Raw genomic sequence first — 21,130 nt, forward strand, 5'->3', positions numbered from 1 at the left:
GCTCCCTGCTCAGTGCAGAGTCTACTTGAGATTCTCTCCCTCTCTCTGCCTCTCCCCCCACCCTCCAAACCCTGTTCATGATCTCTTTCTCTCAAATAAATAAATAAATTTTTTTAAAAAAATTGCTTGCACATGAATTCTCATCTCACGGGTACCTTGCCCAAGACACCAGTCTAAGAGGATGTTATTACCAATTATAAGACAAAAAAAGGTCAATGGCACAACTTGTTTAACCTTGCCACAAGGTTGGTGAGGATGACAACACACATTTGAACTCAGACTGGCTCCTTTTCAAAGTCATGTTCTAAATACCACCTTTTAGTTTCCCCAGTAAACTGAAGAGGTCATGCCAACTAAAGTATAACTTAACAGATAACTTTACAGTATCATGACTCTGATAATGTGTGATCCCACCCCCACCCCTTCAACTTAAGAACTAGCTCTTCTCAGATATCCAAGATATTGAGGCTCTCTGAATATCTCTTACAAGAATCTGTAGACTCTGGGGATAGTGGCAGGAGGGAGCAAACCTCCCTCCCCTATTAGTTCATTTCTGTAGTCTGAGAAGATTTGTTTTTCTTATTTTTTATCTCTCTATTTAGGGAAATGCTATAGACATTCTGTCACAATGTAGGGAAAGGAGGAATATGGATTAAAGGGAAGGATGGAAGGAGAATTGTGTCCTGTTTGGGAAGTGCAGACTCTTACAAGATAAAGCCCTCGGTACTCTGGATTCTGGGCTTTGTGAGTGTGTACTGCACAGCTTTGCTGGCCAGTCCTTTCACTCATTCCACTCATCCAACCTGCTCTGCAAAACATTTCCAGCTGCATAACTCACATCCAACTTAAAACCAGTACTAACTGTGGTACTAAAGCAATTTTTCCCCTCCCAATCTCTACATTAATGCCTGCTTTTCAAGTTGTTACACAGCAAACTTATTACTTCACCACAAAAAGGATCTGAGTTCTCCTCATTAGTGGACTGAACACACATGTAACTTGTACAGAAGTTATTCCTATAAGCTTTAATCATTAGACAAATATTGATACATTATTATATATCTTTAACTCATTTATAACTTACATATAACAAATGCACAAGATATATAATAAAGGTACTTATCTTAGCCAGAGTTACCTGGAAACAGAGCCTGAGGCAAGGATTAAGTGCTGAAGCTTTTTTTTTTTTTTAAGATTTTATTTATTTATTTGACAGAGAGAGACAGCCAGAGAGAGAGGGAACACAAGCAGGGGGAGTAGAGAGGAAGAAGCAGGCTCATAGCGGAGGAGCCTGATGTGGGGCTCGATCCCAGAACACTGGAATCACGCCCTGAGCCAAAGGCAGACACTTAACGACTGTGCCACCCAGGAGCCCCTAAGTGCTGAAGCTTTATTTGGGAGATGCAGACCCAGGGCATTAAGAAGACAAAAGAAAGTGAGGCAGGGAAGGGTGGAAAACAAGGTAAAGGGGATACTTTACTAGTCACTGCTTTATGTTGATTTCTGAATAGATACAGTGTGTTGCCTAGCAGGTAGCTTTGCTCAGCCCCACACAATGTCTCTGGAACAGTCCCTGAGAGTTTAAGGAAGGACATGTGGACAGTGAGCCCATCAGGGGTTAGCCAGTCTTCTAGGTAGCTTGAGTCTGGCATGTGTAGATCTTTGAGGTTCAGGATTTTACATCTCCTTTCTAGAGTTAAATAACAAAAATTCAGTTTCAAAGATCTGATTGGCTTTATTGAATGATTCAGGAATCGGGCAGCATCCCATCTAATAAATAGAAAGGAGTTCCAAAGAGCTACAGAAAGAAAAAGGTTTGTAAAGGCAGAGAGAGAGGACAAAATGGTAATTATTAGTAAAAATCGCTTTGTGTTTAGCAAGGTTGCCCTCCTAACAGGGAATGGAAGGGGTCTATCAGTGGATTACCTCCTAGTGTTGATGAAAACATTCCAATATGGCTGGTTAAAGATCACATTTCTAGGGGAAGCCGAAGCTGCATTCAGGTGAAGTATTAAGTCTTGGTGGGGTTTAGCATAAGTAACTCCATTTTGGGCCTGCCATCTCTGTCTCCTTTTTAACACAAGGAAAACAGATATCCTTAATTTGCTTTGTCTGTTCTTTGAAAAGTGTGACCATGAACAGGTTAGACTGATGTTTATGTGGTTTATGGAATCAGTCTCATGCATTCATTTAAAGCCACACCACGTAGACTGCCTGCTGCCAGGGTGAGGACCTGGTATCTATATTCAATCAGGGGCCTCTGCCATATTTATCCAGCTGGTTTTGAAAACAAAGGAAACTACATGCAAGGGTGAGGTCAGTCATCAAGCCTGGGCCTCCTGAGGTGCCAGGCTTTAGATATCCGTCCAGTCAGTGTGGCGGGGAGACGCGGGCCTCATTCCCATTAGTGTTAATGGAGCCAATTGTATGAATCCAGCACATATCAATGTGTATTCTCTCATGTTTTGATATCTTAATGCATGAAATTACATCTCTAGGGAAAGGCTTGCCTCCTCTTAAGTGCTCCCAGTTCCCATTAATGATAATGGAAAAGAGACACACGCACACCCCCACTGTTGCTCAGGAGATTGGGCAAAATATGGAAGATGATTAGGTTTTGGGAGTGTTACAGGAGACTCAAAGAAGCTGCGGGGAGGGTCTAACGGGATCCTTCTTTGTGGGCTTATTTAAGCAGTTTTGTTTTGTATAGACAGTTTTCTCAGAACTGTTAACAGGTCATTGGCTATCGTCTCCTCTCTAGGAGGAAGATGCTGATGTCTATACATGTTTGGGAATACCCTTTGGGATGTGGGGTGTATTTGTGAAGAAAGGGAGTGGATAGGGTGCCGGAGGAGCCACAGGTATTCCCATGAGAATGCTAGGGTGAGTAAGCAGGTGCACAGTGTGTGGGAAGAACTGACATGGAGGCTAAAGGCTGCTGTGCGCTGGAGAAATGCAGCGTGAGGGAGGACAGCGCCCACCACTCCCCTGCCTGCACTTTCTTTCGGATGGTGCTCTTCTGTGTTTTTGGAAAAGCAAGATAAGCAATTCTGGCCACATTCTGCCCTTTTCTCTTTGTAGAGAGGGCACGGATACAGGTTCTTCAACAGTCTGAGGTTACTAAAAAGGTATAATTGTACAACTTAGACATAACGCTACGTGATCAGATTACAAATTAATATGAAAATCTGCCAACGCTTATTTAGTCTCTCAGCAAGTTTGGCGGCTGTTTCCCCTGTTGAACTAGAATGTGTCCTCTTGGTGACTTCCCGTGGTTTAAGGAAATGGCTTGTTTGGAATCAGCCACACACGCACGTGGCACAGTATTGTCACTTGCTGGTGGGATGAGAAAGGTGTTGTGAGGGGCACTTAAGTAATTTCAAACTAGAGACCACAGTGTCTGAAATGGTATCACATTCATTCTTTCGGTATAAGCTCTTACTTTTTTTTTTTTTAAATGTAAAGCAAAAGAGCGTTGTAAGAGACTGTATATTCTTCAGTTAACACCCATGAGGGAATACGTTCATCAGAGACCACTCAGACGTGATTCATAGGGGAGGATTCTTCAAGGGGGAGAAAAAAGTGAAGGAACGAGAAGAAACAGAGGGGAACATGGAGTGGGACCGGGATAAACCTGCATCCTCATGGAAACTTTGAGGTGACAGAAAAGGCAAATGAGTTGTTGAGCTGGGTGCACACTATAGAAGACATGCCTTTGTAGCTGGTGTTTCTTATCCTTCTTTGGAGTGAGTGGTACAGAGCTACTCTGAGACCCAGATGAAAACTATGGACCCTGTTGTCAGAAATATGCACACACACAGGCATACATCCAAGCTCACACACATTTTTATGGAATTTTGAGTGTACATACATCCCCTGACATCCATCCATTGCCCCGAGTTCAGGGAAGCAGCCAAACTAGAGAAGTTCAAGGTCAGAGCTCCAGTATGATGAGGACAGTAGATGATGGACAACAGTGGCCTGGGGTCTCTCATTTCTAACAATCCCATATAGAAGGTGACTTTGTCCACAATAGCTAAATCGTGGAAGGAGCCTAGATGCCCTTCAACAGATGACTGGATTAAGAAGTTGTGGTCCATATATACAATGGAATATTACTCAGCTATCAGAAAGAACGAATTTTCAACATTTGCTGCAACATGGACGGCACTGGAGGAGATAATGCTAAGTGAAATAAGTCAAGCAGAGAAAGACAATTATCATATGATTTCTCTCATCTATGGAACATAAGAACTAGGAAGATCAGTAGGGGAAGAAAGGGATAAAGAAAGGGGGGGGTAATCGAAGGGGGAATGAAGCATGAGAGACTATGGACTCTGAGAAACAAACTGAGGGCTTCAGAGGGGAAGGGGATGGGGGAATGGGATAGGCTGGTGATGGGTAGTAAGGAGGGCACGTATTGCATGGTGCACTGGGTGTTATACGCAACTAATGAATCATCGAACTTTACATCGGAAACCAGGGATGTACTGTATGGTGACTAACATAATATAATAAAAAAACATTAAAAAAAAAAAGAAGGTGACTTTTTGGTAACAATGAAACTGTAAACAGATCTATTGAGACTGGTAGAAATACTCACATGTTCTGATATGAATTGCAGTGCTGCTAGTTGTGTGGATAAAGATGAGTTTTAAGTCGGCAAACTTAAGTAGTGACACAGAATAATTTTGGGAAGTATCCCAACACTTTTTCTACCCCTGTCTTAACACAAACTTGCATTACATTCACTTAACCGGTCTTCCTCCCCAAGTGTTATATCAGAATCACTAAAACAGGGAAGAATCAATAAGTCTTTAACAACATTCCATTATTGATACACCAACTACTCCTCTGTGCTTACCTGCCTCTCAATTGCTCTGGTTTCCTAAAAGAAAAGTACCAGATTGAAATAGTACCCACTGCCTCCATATCAGTCTTCCAACAAATGACAGTCCTCAATATTGTACCTTTAGGAGCAGAAATAGGAGATGTTTCTACTTTTAAAGCTTTGAAACAACAAAAATACAATCATTCAATCCTTCATTTCATGGCCTCTCAGAAATAAGCAAAATCTCTGCCACGTGAGGCTAAAGGTTATTTTTAATGATTTGTTAACTCTGACATATTAGGAGGAAGTTCTTCAAAAGTGAGCAAATGCTGATTCCTCAAATATACACATTCTTGAGTTTGCGAGACACAGATGACTGTGACCTCAGTTCCTATAGCAGGAACTTGTCTGGTTTCAGCTCTATGTTCCTTAAAAAAAAAAAAATGTAATTCCCTAGTAAAATGGGTAGACCAGAGAGAATAGCATGTCTTTATAACTGCTTTATCTTTTCTTTTTTTAAATTTTGCAAGTCATTATTTAATTTTAGATCAAGGCAAGTCCTAAATTATTAGTATATTTGTTCTAAAGCCAGATGAATCGTATTCTGAAAAATCAGAGTGGAGCTGCTAGTGGCATCCACAGGTCCACTTTAGAGTCCCATCCTTTCAGCCTGACTGTTTGCTCTAAGTGATAGAGAAAGGGTACAACTGAGATAAGGACCCTGTCCACAAATTCATTACTTTTAACTGTGCTCACAAAGGATTGTGTCTGACAGCTCACTTTGTAAATGACCACTGCAGAGCTCTGATTATTCTTGTGGCGGTGATAGGTAGAATGAGGGGCTTTTGACTTCACCCGATTTGTGGAAGAATTGATCACCTTTGCATGCTTTCTCTGTAAACATTTCCCAATTCAATATGGACTCTTTTTACTGAGGATTCTTCATCAGAGGCCGCTGAGAGGTAGGGACCTCCAGCAGGTCATACTTCATTACCTGCCATAGATCAACCTCACGTGTCCTCATAGCAAACTCTGCAAACTCCAGGTTGCTATACATAAACACCAGCCAGTGCTCATAGGCAAGGAATTTTCAGATGCAATTCTGAAAGATAGGCTGGCCAGGAAAACAGGACGCCCAATCTTCTTAAAGTTCGAGGCACTTTCATAAGAAAAGAAAGGTGTCCATTCAGGGAGATAACTGGTTAGAAAATTAAACTCACCATAGTTTCTCTATCCGTTGCACCCTCCTTGCCTGGCTTTAGACGTGGAAAAATAACAGATGTTGCATGATAAAGCATAGGATTTGGATGACCTGTAGACGTAGGTTATGAACATCTAGACATGGCTTATAAACATGTAATGGTTATGGCACAATGTGATCTGTTAGCTTCCATCTTACCTCCCTCAGGCACCACCTGTCAACTTTGTTCTTCATGAACAGTGGTCAAGTGTGCAGGAGAAAATGGCAATCAAAGATCTATAGTTCTCTACACCTGCCATTATTAATTGCAGGTAGAATTAACCTTAGGAAAGAGTCCTCAAGAGATTGTGGCCAATACAAGCAAAGCTCGCGATACTAGACAGGGCTGCTGTACGTCCACATTTGTATAATGAATTTGCTTCTGTAGATCACACGGTTATTTGGTTATATATGCCGTCTAGCCCCTTACACATTTTGTGTCTACACTCAGGTCCAATGCTGTGGGCCAGTGGTAAGAAGCCAGAGTATATGTTCAAGCTAATGAGCTTGCACTGGCTTCTTGTCAACAACACCATGCTCCTGATATTCTTTCCACTGTATCCTCTTTAGGTAATGTTAGGCATCACAGGGTGGTGGGTCACCTAGAAGACCTTAAGCAATCATTGCCAAGGTAACAGACTAAATGGCATTTCAGAGAGTCACAGGAAAATTTATGGGAACTTGTAAATTCACCTAATTCAGGACCGAGAATGCAGCAAGCTGATGAGCTGTCAGCTGTCTCTGTTGCTGTAAGTGTGACTCTGAACTCTCTCCTTTCTAACTTTCTGCTTATACGCAAGTAATGAATCATGGAACATTACATCGAAAACTAGTGATGTACTGTATGGTGACTAACATAACATAATAAAAAATTATTATAAAAATAAGTAAATAAACTAGACAGGAGAAGCTATGTTAGAATTGTGTGTAAAGTAAGAACTGTTAGGTTCTAAATGAGACTGGGAGGGATTCATCTATGAGTAAAACCCACGCTGGAGCTTAGGGGTTACTTTATGCTGCTCGGACATCTCCGCACTGGGCTCTATTTTGTCCAGTCTTAACTACTCTAGCCTAAATCAAGTTGAGTGTCTTTTGGAGCCTTGTAGATATGGGTTAGCATTTATTAGTCAGCACAGGTAGGTTAAACTGTGATAACAAACAATTCTGGAATTTTAGCGACCAACCAGAGCAAAGGTATCTTTCTTGCTTAGGCAGTGTCTTCTGAGTGTCCAGGAAACCCTTCAGGACAGCTGTTCTTCGTACAATGACTTGGTGGTCCAGGCTGATGGGCACCACTATTAGCTGCACCATTGGGAACAAAAAGCCTCCTTGTTCAACAGGCAGGGGAAGAGGCACTGGAGACATGTGAGTGAGTCTTTCACAACTTCTTCCATGTCTCAGTGCATTGGCCAGAACCAGTCAAATATCACCACTCCGCAGCAACAGGGTAGGGATTTTTAATCTTCCTATGCTCCTAGAACCAGATCTGGACAAGCACTAGAAGTCTCTGTAATGACATTTATCATCACAAAGTAACATTTTAACTCAAGCTAGAAAAATATCTAACTTTCAGCTTTTAATTCTTCCTCCTTATATTATAACCCCTTGGGTGCCACATTCCCATGAAAGAAGAAAGAAAAGGCCTTGCATTTCCTCTTGTTTGTGATAAACAGGAGGGCACTGTGGCTGGTGTGTCCAGGTCATGATTTATTGGTTCAGCCGAATCTACTGCAATGCTCCATTCTTCCAGGACACTCAGCAACACAGCAGATCTTTTAAAGAATCCCAACTGGCTCCCACGCTGAATAAAAGAGAGGGGAGAAGTATCCCAGCTAGCTCTGGTTGAAATGGAAATCTGCTCAAACTGAAAATAGAAACTCTCATGGGGGTTGTCTTTAAAAAAGAACGGCAGGGCCCAGTAGTTCTGGGTGACATATGTTGAATCATTTAAATTTCATTTCTTTCCACACAGTTTAGTCAGAAAGTGAAGGGGTTTGAAGCTGTAAAAAATAACACAGAAAATAGAACTTCAAGTCAAAAAGACAGTTCAGGAATTTCTCTCAGACCAGGGCAGCCAAGGTATTTGTCAGTTCAGACCAATTTCCTTTATCCCTCCCTTGCTCCTGAAATATGGTTTTCTAAAACTCTATTAAATGACAATCCTATAATATTCCACACTATTATTGTCCCCCATCTCTCCTGACTCATCTGGTTATCCTCTCTGGAAATGCGTATCTAACATTTTCTATCTGTTCTTTCTATCTATAGGACATTCAAGGTCCTCTTTCAAAGCTCTCAATTCCCCAAGGCTTTCTCTGCATGTGCTTTGTGCTGTGCAGTTATCACTTTATAAAATACTGTCCTTTTCTCTAGGAGCTCCTCTGTGTGGTTGAGAACTTAATCACACACTGGCTTGTTCTGGAGGTATTGCCAAGTGTGTTAGTCCTGTCTTCCCAGACAGGTCCATTGGTCCTTGATCATTTCTCTTTGGGACTCAGCAACACCAAGTCAATGTTATATTTCCATGCTCTATAGCTATTTGTTGATTGATTGCATCATACCCCACTTAATCAGATTGGGGTAATGTGACTTTCCGGGGTAGGTACATTATACATGAGTATGCTCTCTGGCCATCCTTCCTGATGTGGTCTCATCCATCCACTTCCGAATAACTGCCAGGGCTGAGTCCACATCAGAGCCCAAGAGTAAGCCATGCTTTGAGCTGTTCCTGCCACTATTTGTGTTGGGAATCCCTGCCTTGTTGTCTTTGGAAGATTGGAGAGTTCTGTAGATTGGATTACTGTTCCCGCTTTTTCACTCCTTCCTAAAATATAGGTTTATTTCCATGCTCCTTTGTCATGTGATTTTCCCTCTCAGTAGAGTGGGCAGAATATGAATTCCTTGTTCATTATGGGTTCATACAATTTGATCTGGCCAACGGCGATTAATAGATGTATCATGTGCAGAGGACTTAAATATGCTCCATACTTAGTTTAGCCTCTTTTGCTCTACTGTTTGTTTTATGAAGTACTTGTCTTTGGCATTTATCTAGTTTCAAAATTATGAAAACACATGGAACAGAGGTGAATGTGATCTGAAGCTGAGTCTAGCCCAGCCCACCTGAACCAAGGTAAGCCCAACCAAGCGTAGTCAAACCACAGCTGATCTATAGAGAAAAATAAGAAAAGTAGGCTTTTGTTGTTGTAAGCCACTGAGATTTGGGGAGTTTTGTTATCCAGCACGTCACAGTAAAAATCTAATAGGGGAGGAGGCTGGTGGTAAGGTATCCAGGCTATGGAGCCCCCAAACATATGGTAGTAAAGCAGTAACTGCTGACCTGGGGGGAGGGCTTAAGGAAGATACTGGAAGAAAGCAGAGTGTTCTTGCTGGAAAGACACCGAATAAAAAAAACATAACCTCCTGAGAATGACCAGGTAGGATGGCTGCCCTATGGCATTGATACTTCTAGTGACAGTCTTCCCTATTTGGAGACACTGTCCTTGCTGTCCCAGTGGCAACCTGCTGTCCTTTAGATGTAAAGATTCCAATATAGTCTGAGGATAAATGGTGCAGAGTATTGGTTCGGTGAGTGAGTTTTAGAGCCCAACTATCTGGGCTTCGTGCCTGCCTCTGCTGCTTTACTGACTTTGGCGGGTTATTTAGCCTCTTTGTGTCTCAGTTTCCCTACCTAGAAAATGGGACTAGCAACAGAACATATGCATCTCAAGAAATCATTGTGAGGATTAAATGTTTTAATATGCATAACGTACCTAGAACAGGACCAGGAACTCAGTAAATACTCAGTAAGTATTGGTTGTTTTCATCATTATTGTTATTATATTTTCACCAAAATTGAGGGCACAGAACCCCATTGCATTCTGCTGAATGTCCTGTGGGGAATTCAGATGGATACGTGAAGACATGGCCATCACCCTAAATGAATGTGTAATCCAAAATGTGGGATAATACTATATAGGTACTTACTATCCCCCCAGTGCTCCACAGGAGGAGGGCCCACGTGTTTTGAGCCCACACTTACTGAGAGCTCATTTGGTCCAATACTGAGATGAAGATGGGAAATAAAACATGAATTCATAATAGAGATATGACCAAAGGGCTATGAGAATGTGGAAGGGAGAGAAATTGCAAATGGGTGGGGAAGATGGAAGATCTCCACAAAAGATACGAGACTGAGGTTGGATCAAAGAATGCTCTCACAGAGAAAAACAGTCAAGGACGAGGGAATGCCAGTCAGAAGAAGCTTTTGTATAGAGGGGAGGAATGGCAATTATTACAGACTTGGGGAACTGATGAACTGGGGTATCGGTTGTTGTTGTTGTTGCTGTTGTTGTTATTGTTGTTGTGTGTGAAATGAAGAAATTGTACCTGAGAGAGGTTGAGGAACCTGCCTTATCTCACACAGAAGTTTGGAGTTAGGTGAGAACTCGGGGTCTTTCTGACACTAAGCCTCATTCTATTACACCACATTTTGTCCCAGATATTAGTAGAAAGTAGAAAGGAATACCAATTTGGGGTCATATTTAGAGGGTCTTGAAGGTCAAGCAAATGAATTTGATCTGTAATCGGTAGTCAACAAGGGACCTTAAAACGAGGGGACACCATGCTAACTGTGCTTGTACTCGTCATATCATTTTATGAGTGGTGGGCCAAGTGATCAGAGTGGGACCATTTGAGAGCTGGGAAATCATGGTAGAAACATCAGTAGTGGTGTAGGGGCCAGGTCATTGGTGGTGCTGGAGTCAAGTTACAAGGAATGGACTCCATTTTGTTCAGCTGGCAGGGAGTCATTTGGAGATAATGGTATTGATATGTTTGTACTGAGTTGCCCCTATTTTTTTAAAAAGGCATCTTAACTGTAAATACATTTTTATCTAGAAACCCACAGAAAAGCTGGAGGAATACCCAGATTTATCTTTTGTTAACATTTTGACTTAATTTGTTTGCCTTTTTTCTGTCTCTCTTTCTTTCTAAATAGGCATATGCATACATACACACATGTATAAACTGATTTTTGTAAACCTTTAGGGAGTAGGTTGCATACATTATGACTCTTCACCCCTAGATTCTTCAGTATATATTTCCTAAGGATAAGGACATTCTTTAAATAACCACAGCCACTTGTGAATTTCAGGACATGTATAGCACTATTTTCCTTCTCGCACAGGATCCAGTCTAGGATCACACATTTCACTTAATTGTCATATCTCTTTAGTTTTCTTTCATCTGGAACTGTGCCTCTTTTTAGTTATGACATTGACAATTTTGAATAACACAACTGTCTCCTTTTAATGGAATAGTCCTCATTTGGGGATTTCTGAGAGTTCCTCGTCCCTAGATTGAGGTTGTGCATTCTCAGCTGGAATACTGCACTGGGGATATTGGGCCCTTGTCATGATATCACATTAAGATGCGTACTTTGTCCCCTGGCCCCTCATTAGTCATGTTGATTCTGATCAGCCAAAGTATTGTCCAAGTTTTTCCCCATTAAGGGGTTGTTCAATTTCCTTACAGTATAGTTAATACACTTCCTTTGCAACAAATAAAAGTTTGTCAAAGACACTTAAGACCATGCAACTATTTTGCTCCTCATTAAAATTTTTCCGTGAATTTAGTGTCCTTTGATAATTCTTGCCTGATCCTATCTTTGCTATGATGATTGCAAAATAATGATTTTCAGGGGTGCTGGGTGGCTCAGTCGGTTGAGCGTTGGACTCTTGATTTTGTCTTAGGTCATGATCTCATGGGTTGTGAGATCAAGCCCCACATCAGGCTCCCCGCTCAGCGGGAGTCTGCTTAAAGATCCTCTCCCTCTGCTTTTCCCTCTGCTCATGCACGTGCATGCTCTCTCTCTCTCAAATAAATAAATAAATCTTTAAAAAAATAATAATGATTTTCCAACTACAGTTCATCTGCTGCATCTACCAGCCAGTAATCGGCATTCTTTTTGAAAAAGAATTCAAATTCCTTTCCTCCTGTTTATTTATTAATTTATCTAGCAATTTTTGGTACAGACTCGAAGATTATCTTCCTTAAAAGTTTTGGTGCTCAAATTGTCTTAGATTTGGCCATGAAGAGCTCCTTCAAACTAGTTCCTGTGTCCTTGTGACATAAGCCCATTTTTTTTCTTTTGAATACTTTTTAAAACTTTCTCATTTAATCAGCAACCCTTGAACACACTATTTTCTATGGTCATGTTCCAGAAATTCACAATCTCATGAAATAATTAAATCCAACTACTGCCTTCATTGATTCTTTGTTAGAAGCAACTAAGCTATGACCCAAACTTTTCCTGAAAATCATTCACTCTTGCTTATCAATTACACAGAGCTCATCTAAAAGTTCTTTTTCTTACAAATGATCTTGGTTGATTCAGAATTTCAGCACCAAAGACTGGGCACTTATTCAGTGCTCATTCTACTTCTGGGCTCAGATGTTTCCTGTAATTTGAGATCAATGGATGATTAAGCTAAAATTTTACCAGGCAACAAAGAGCATGACCCACAAATTCAGACAACAGTATATTCTGATCATGGTACTTTGTAGGGGAGACAGAAGCTGGGGTTAAAAATGGAAGAAGTTCTGGAGAATTCAGCACTCTCTTGGCCATATTCTTGCTCTCAAAGACCTTGGTCCAAAGTGTCCAATTAAAGATGTGAGTTGGAATATATTCTTTTCCATCTCATCCTTAGTTAGGGAGACAAGGGGCAATTAAAGAAATAATAAGTTACAAAAATATCCTTTATTTGTTATACCCTAGGATATATATGGTTATCCAAGGTGAATACCCAAACTCATAGGTAGTGGGCAATAATGGTACCCCACCTAGGTTCCTTGTAGTAGGATGGTACACCCATGCCCAGCTGCTGTGAATGTTAGCCACTAAAGGCTCATATCTGCTCCCTTCTTTAGAGAATTGCCCTAAGTTAATGGGCATCTTCAAGCCCAAGTAATTTGGCTTATCTCCTTGACCCCAGGATAGCCTGAAGCCAAGGACTGATGGATTCAGGAGTACAAAAATGTGATCCCTTTACCTCAAATTGAGACCAACTCTGTGATGCAATTCATGTTCAAGACATTCCCATGGGACCAAGGCTGAGCCTGGACTTGCTTAACTAGTTTCCTTATCCCACATGCTTCCTTCCCTCTGTTACAAATTTCTCCCAAGAGCACTCTCAATAAATCATGTGTCTTGGGACCCAAATTCTTGTCTCATGCTCAGCTTCTATTAAATTAAACCTAAAGAACACAATCAAATTAATATGGGAAATGTCTTAAAGTTATAAATAATCTCATATGTGATTTTCAAAGTAGTCAGAAATGTATATGTTTGCTATGAATCATTTGACACAAAGAGGAAGTATTTAAAACCAACTCATAATATCCTAGTACTAATACTTTTTGAACAGTGTCACCATCTTCCAGTGATATTGGTTGGAAATCTCAAAAATATCTTTGACTTTTTCCCACTGACTTGCCTCTAGTCACCCACTTCTGCAGGTTCTCGAACACCTCCAGTCAAGAACCGTATGACCTCTCTTTGACACATTCTCTCTCACTGACATTTTTGCCTCTATTCTTCCCTCCTCTGTTCCCCATAATATCTACCATGCAGGTCATTTCTGTATCAGGCAAGGCCCACAGTGGTCTAATTTGGTCTGCCCATCTTCTTTCCAGGCCCACTGACCTGTGAGGCCAGTTGCTCTCTTTATTTTCAAATAATACATTGCAAGGATACTTCATATATTCTTACCTTTCTTGCTTTCGAACATGCTTTTCCTTCTCTCAGAATTTGTCTTCCCACATATCTACTTCTTGAAATGCTATCTATAAAAATCCAGTTTAAATGCTTCTTCCTCAGCAAAGCCTTCTAAGATTCCCTAAATCAAAACCAACTTTTCTTTTTCCCATATTCCCTCAGGCCATTGTTTGTTCCTCTAGGAAGGCCTTTCCCATACACCTGTATGCTTGTGTTAATTACCAGTGAATGCATCTAGCTTCTCCACTGTACTGTAAGGTGCTTGAGGAAAATAACTACATTTCCCTCTACTCACACCTCTTCAGTCTGCCCGCCTTCTGATCTTTTTGCTCATCCAGCTTGCCTACATTCTGCGTGGTCCACAAAAGATGGCTGCAGAAAACTGTGTGGTCTAGGGAATGCCCCAGCTTTCCTCATGGACGCACCATGTCTTGCTGCTTGAATTCAGGGCTATGTGCTGCACTCTTGCTTTTTTATTTTTCCTTCCCGTTTCTTGCCCCCTTCTGATTTAGTGACATTACCCCTTGTCTCTTTGAACATTTGTATTTGGGTTCTGGTTTGGCTCTGGACTCAACTCATTTCAATATCCCTTGCAGCCTTGGATAAGAGTTTCTTTTCCCAAAGCACATACCTATTGAGGATTCAATAAATACGTGTATTCTGGACCCCGTGGAACTCTTCTGCTCTGTTTGCTTTCCATAAGCACTCAGTTTATCAAATAAGGAGTCACAAAGACCCAAGAAGCTTGTCCGTGGGTAGGTTTTCCAATCAATAAGTGGGAGGCCCTCCCTCACCCAGTGTTCAAGCCATTAGCTTTTACAATTGGTAGATTCAAGTCCTGGTTCATACATTTGACTTTCTTTCCCCCAAGCTCAGGACACATACAAGTTCTCTTGGAGAGTGATGGTGGCCATGACCAGGAGTTCAAAAATATCAGCATGAGAGATTGTGGCAAAGGGTGGGGTGTTCTGGTTTTCCTTGAAGTCCATGGACTCAGTTGTACTCAGACAGGCTTTTGCTGATTCATGGGAAAATGTCCATGCAGTTCTCTGTTCCTACTTTTGTAGCTTTCAACACAATTTTCCATACTGTCTGAGTTGACCCCTAAATGGATCTTTCTAAGTGAAAGTGTGTTATCAGTTGCAAAGCACTATGAAAATGTTAGTTGCAGCTGTTGTAGCAATTGGTATTTCAAGGCAGGAAAAGGAGTTCATTTTGGCCGTTCCTCTTTTCTTAAAATTGAGAAGCTCTGAACTCTGACACTTAATTGTTCTCATAATTACAGCAAGAGAGAGGGAGAATTAAAACTAAAATTCAAGCAATTACATGTGCAAGGGCAAAAGTGGCAATTACGTTAAAATGCATGGCCCATTTTCATGTTAGTTAAGATGGATGTTAAAAAAATCTGAGATGCAGGAGGTGTGGGCAGGGCCTATAATATGAAGATCTTGACCTCATAGTCCCATGAATGTGTTTTTAATTCTTTCAGCCCCAAATAAATGTCTTAGATAAAAGGATTATGTGTGAGACGTGATGTATTTTTGCACCTTTACAGAAAGACAAGATTTGTCCTTAAGAAATGTTTCTAAATCTTTGACATTTGATTTATTATATAGTCATATCTTACATAGAGTTATCAGAAGCCTAAAAATGTCTCCTCATTATCTAAATGCCAAGACTACATCTAGTTAGAACCAGCCAAATTAGAGGACAGAGTTATAACTGATGGAATCTTAGTAACAGTTTGTAATAAAAAAATAGAGAAAACACATTCTTAATTGCAAGGGACCTGCCTCTCCCACTCCTATTGTGGATAATGTTCTGTTTGTTGATTTGCTCACTCATTCATCCATATGTTAATGCATCTTTGAAATTTTCTTTTTTTAACCTTTCATTGTGAAATAATCACAGATTCACAGGAAGTTGCCAGAAAAAAGTACACCAAGGTTCTGGATACTCTTCACCCGGCCTCCCCCAATATTTGCATCTTTCATAACTATTGTGCGATATCAAAATCTGGAGATCAATGTTGGTCCAATTCACAAAGCTTATTCAGATTCCATCAGTTATGCTTGCACACAGGTGTGTGCACATGCACATGTGTGTTTAGCTCTATGCAGTTTTCTCACTAGTGTAGCTCTGTGTAACCACCACCATAATCAAAATACAGAAAAACTCTTTTATCCCCATATGACTTCCTCATGTTATTTATCCTTTAAAAAAATGATTTATTTATTTATTTTAGAGGGAGGGGGAGAGGGAGAGAGAGTCTTAAGCAGACTCCACACTGAGCAAGGAGCCTAACGCAGGGCTTGATCCCACGACCCTGAGATCACAACCTGAGCTAAAACCAAGAGTCAGACGCTCAACCAACTGGGCCACCCAAGCACCCCTTATTTATCCTTTTATAGCCATACCCACCCTCTCCCCCATGCCCGGTCCTTATCAACCATTAACCTCCTCTCCATTGCTCTAATTATATTATTTCAGGAATGTTCTATAAATGGAATCATGAAGTATATATCCTTTAGAGATTGGCTGTTTTCATTCAGCATAATTTACTTGAGGTTTATCCAAGTCTTTTCTGTGTATTAATAATTTGTGCCTTTTTGAGTGGTACAGTTAGTATGGGTGTACCACAGTTTGTCTAACCATCCACCCACTGAAGGACATTGAAAGACAGATATTTAGCTCAGAATTTATGTGTATGTATTTTAACTGAGTTGTTTGCTAGCATTAAGCATGAAGAGATTAAGCTCAGAGCCAGCTGGTTATGGACTAGGGTTTGATTTCCAGGAGTACTGGTTTTGAATAAAGGGAGAGAATCAAGATGAGGCAGCCTTCTGAGTTACTTCACCCTGAAAGGTATGATCATGACTTCTCCTGGATGTTTGTAGACGCTGCTTAGAAAAACGAAATCAGAACCAGGATCTGAGGCACTAAATTTAAACTTCGGGCTCCTAGTTTACAGAATGGCCATGGATTAACTACACACTTTTCCACCTTTTCCATGAATCACTTAGAGATCCTGTAGAAATGCAGATTCTAATTCAGAAGGTTTGCGTGAACCTAAGATCCTGCAATTTTATCAAGCTCTCTGGTAATACTGGCATTGTTGGCCCACGGAACTCTCTTCGATCAGCAGTGGACAAGATGATACCAGAGATTCCTTTATAACTTTTTTTTTTAAAGATTTATTTATTTGAGAGACAGACAGACAGAGACAGAGAGAATGCACGCATGCGCTCGAGTGGGGAGAGGGGCAGAGGGAGAGAGAATATCCAAGCAGATTCCCCGCTGAACATGGAGCCCAACAGGGATCTTGATCTCACGACCCATGAGATCAGGACCTGAGCTGAAACCAAGAGTCAGGCGTTCAACCGACTGAACCACCCACGCACCCCTCCCTTATAACTTAAAATACTTTACCTTGCTTCCTTTAGACAAGTTTATAGCCTGAGGAGAGAAAGTGCTGAGGACAGAAGCCTAAATGGCTGGAATTTAGTTACCTCAGAGGTGCCACTGAGAGAACCGGGGGGCCAGTGTGCCAGCCCGTCTGCTCTGCATGGGCTCCCCTGAACAAGTGTGTATAACTCTTCCAAGACCACAGCGTTGGCCCCTGCAAGCAGCCAAGGCCAAGAGCATGTTTGGTGGGATTTGGTGAATCTCTGAGGTAAAACCAGCTCTTAGACGACCTTAGTCTCCTCATGTTGAGCCGTAGACAACACCTCATGCTTGTAGTATTAACAAAGAATTTTCTTCTCATTTCATTTTGCCTTCATGCATGAAGAGAGTAGACTTATTCTAGGTCATTTTAATAGAGCATAATTAGGCCCAGTGGGTTAGAGATTTGAGTTCAAAATAATGATAATTTTGATGATTGTTGCTGTCAAAGTTATAGGCCTGCTTGTGAAGTGATGAACTCCCTGCCATGACAGGCGTGAAGCACAAAGTAAGATGATGGTTTACTGGGTCTATAAAAAGATTGTGTGGGAGGATGGCCTAGATCAGGGGTCGGCCAATTTTTTTTTTTCTGTTAAGGATCAGGCAGTGAGTATTTTAGGCTTTTGGGCCAAATGGTCTCTGTTGCAACTACTCAATTCTTTTGTTGTACCCCCCCCCATGCAGCCACAGACAATACATAAATGAATAAGCATGCCTGCATTCTAAAAAAAAAAAACACATTACTGATGGACACTGAAATTTGAATTTCCTACAGTTTTCATGTGTCATGGAATGTTGTTCATCATTTGATTTTTTTTTCCTACCATTTAAAAATGCAAAAATCAGTCTCAGCTCACAGGCTGTACAAAAACATGGTGGTAGGCTTCTCTTGGCTTGTGGCCCTTCGTTTGCCAACCTCTGGCCTAAATGAACCTCAAAATGTCAGGAATCTGGGGGTGTGAGGATTCTGGCCTTGCTTAGAATACTCTGGAAGGTGGCTTCCTCTAGCTGAGAAAAAAGGATTTGCCTTTCATGGGTAAATTGCCTTCCACAGGTAAATATGTTTCAGAGAGACGGATGTTTCATCAAATCTCACCCTGCTGGAAGCATTTGCTCCTTCCTGAGGGATTTGGGATCTCTTCTGACAAACTTTGCCTTTCTCCGACTCCAAACAGCAGATTCAGCCCACTGCCCACAGCCCTGCCTCAGATGGTTTCACCTTTGTAAGTTGCCAGGTGTTCTTTCATCTAGAGAGCAAGCTGTGTATGTGGACAGCAACCCTTAAGAAAAATCTCGAGCTTTGTGAAGACTTTCTGAAGCTGACCTTCACGGTGTTTTGAGTTACTGTAACTGGCTGTGAATGCTCACCTCAGTTCTTGGGTGGGCTGCCTACAACAGCAACCCTGCTGTGTGTTCTGCTTCCGACGTCATCTGCCCCCTCCCATCTGATACTGCAATAGTTCCTGGGTGGGTAATTAAAATGACTCTCTTCCTGGCTGAAAGCCGTCTTTGGTCTAGACCTCTCCGCTGCCTTTATTGCATCAGTGAATTTTCCTGGATCAGACCAAGGGGGCAGAAAATGATTTGATCCTGATTATGGAAGAAGAAATGGAGGGACTCCTGGGTGGCTCAGTCAGTTAAGTGCCCGACTCTTGATTTCAGCTCAGGTCATATACTCAGGGTCGTGGGATCGAGCCCTGTGTTGGGCTCCACACTTAGCGTGATGTATGCTTGTCTCTCTCCCTCTGCTCCTCCCCACCCCAATAAACAAACAAACAAATAAATAAAATCTTAAAAAAATAAAGAAATGGAAAAGGCACAGCAAAGGTCTTCTCTGAGGTCACAGAGAAGTCCATGGCTGAGCCAGAACGGACATGCACATGTACACGGTTCTCAGACTCTGTTGGTCCTTTAACTTTATGTGTAATCCCTATTCTCTTCAGAAATCTATGTACATTTTGTGGATTTATATGGCTGCATTTCCAAGTATGACACTTGCTTTCTGAGACGCTGAAATGGGCTGAGGACTATAAAATACTGATCAGGAAGAAAAAAAAATAGGCTTCAGAGGGAACTGATAACGCATTGGTAGCAAAGAATGTGGTAGTATAGGTGAGTAATATAGCAAACATAGTACTAATAAAAATAGAATAAATTTATGTATAATATGCAGGCAAGATTTTATTCATAATTTTAAAAGCCTTCAATTCAGTTCAGTTGAACCAACTGACCTGACAGAGAGTTGAAGTGATCTTAGAAAGCATCTTTTGGAGTATAGTGGTCATTCAAGGCTTAGGAATAAATTTTATAAGAACTCTAAAGCATGGGATGTCTGGGTGGCTCAGTCGGTTAAGTATCTGTCTTCCACTCAGGTCATGATCCCGGGGTCCTGGGATCGAGTCCTGCATCAGGCTCCCTGCTCAGTGGGGAGTCTGATTCTCCCTCTGCCTGCTGCTCCTCCTGCTTGTGCTCTGTCTTGCTCACTCTCTCTCTCCAATAAATAAATAAAACCTTAAAAAAAAAAAAAAAAGAAAACCTAAGCATTTACTTGCTCAAGTAATTTCAGTGAAATCAGGAAAAGAATTTAAAGATGAAGGGTTAATATCATCAGTATACAAATACATGAAATAAATGTAAAAAGCACATGAACTATATAAGTTATAGAAAAAACAGTAATGGTCCAAAAATTTGAGAAGATGGAAAAAAACCCTCCAAATTACAGTGGGAAATCACAGATCTGCATTAAATTCATTAAGATTAAAAATAACATGATTTAGGGGCACATGGGTGGCTCAGTGGGTGAAGTTTCTGACTCTTGGTGTCAACTTCGGGCCTGATCTCAGGGGTGGTGAGATGGAGTCTGCACTGGGCTCCATGCTCCCTGTGGAGTCTGTCTGTCTCCATCCCCCTCTGCCTCACCCACCCATTGTGCGCATGTGTGAGCACAGACTCTCTCTCTAAAATAAATCAATAAAATCTTTTAAAAAAACAACACAATTTACTAAAACCATAATGAGGAAACACAACTAGCAGAATAGCTAAAATAAAAATACTTACTTAAAAAAAAATGCTGGTGAGGTTGAGGAGAAACCGGATCACTCAGACACTGTTGGTGAACATGCAAAATGGTGTGGCCACTCATAAAAATAAATATATGACTACTGTATTGACCCAGAAATTGCTCTCTTGGGGGCATTTATCCCACAGAAATGAAAATGTATGTTTACACAAAAACATGAACACAAATGTTTTTAGTAGTTTTATTCATGATAGCCCCAAACGGGAAGCAACCCGGATGTCCTTCAGGGAGTGAATGGTTAAACAAACCATGCTGCATTTTTACCATGGATTATTACCAGCAAAATACAAAGGAATAAATTATTGATAAATGCAACAAACTGGATGCCTCCAAAGAATTATGTTCATTGAAGAGAGGCAAGACTAAAAAGGATACATACTGTATGATTCCATTTATATAACATTCTTGAAATGACAAAATTATAGAAATAGAAAACAGGTTAGTGGTACCTGGAAAGAAGGAGGAGGTGGGGACAGGAGGAAAGTGTGTGTGTCTATCAGAGGGCAACATGAGGAGTCCTCTGATAATGGAAATGTTCTGTATCATGACTGTATCAGTATAATGTCCTAGTTGTGACATTGTGCGAAAGTTTTGCAAGATGTTATCATTGGGGTAAATTGGCTAAAATGTACATGGGATTTCTCTCTAGTAACTGCATGTGAATCTAAACTATCTCAAAGTTAAAAGTTTAACTAAAAATACAATTCTGAGAGTTAAAAGAGATATAAAGAAGTCTCTTCTTGCTTACATATTGGGAGT

The 21,130-nt window shown here is 41.0% G+C and overlaps 1 long non-coding RNA gene across 10 annotated transcripts in view; it reads left to right on the forward strand.

Annotated features, from left to right (window-relative positions):
• Positions 1–21,130, forward strand: part of LOC123799865 (uncharacterized) — a 503,415-nt gene that overhangs the window by 99,497 nt on the left and 382,788 nt on the right. Inside the window, exon 2 of one of the 10 annotated variants that reach the window (XR_015720961.1) lies at positions 9,124–9,201. The exons of the other annotated variants lie outside the window; for them this stretch is intronic. This is a non-coding gene — a long non-coding RNA (uncharacterized LOC123799865). The remainder of the gene's footprint in view (positions 1–9,123; positions 9,202–21,130) is intronic. 10 annotated transcript variants of the gene reach the window in all.

The sequence above is a fragment of the Ursus americanus genome, chromosome 22 (genome assembly GCF_024610735.1).
Source record: "Ursus americanus isolate L20-20 chromosome 22, mUrsAme1.1.p, whole genome shotgun sequence".
Classification (NCBI taxonomy): Eukaryota; Metazoa; Chordata; class Mammalia; order Carnivora; family Ursidae; genus Ursus; species Ursus americanus.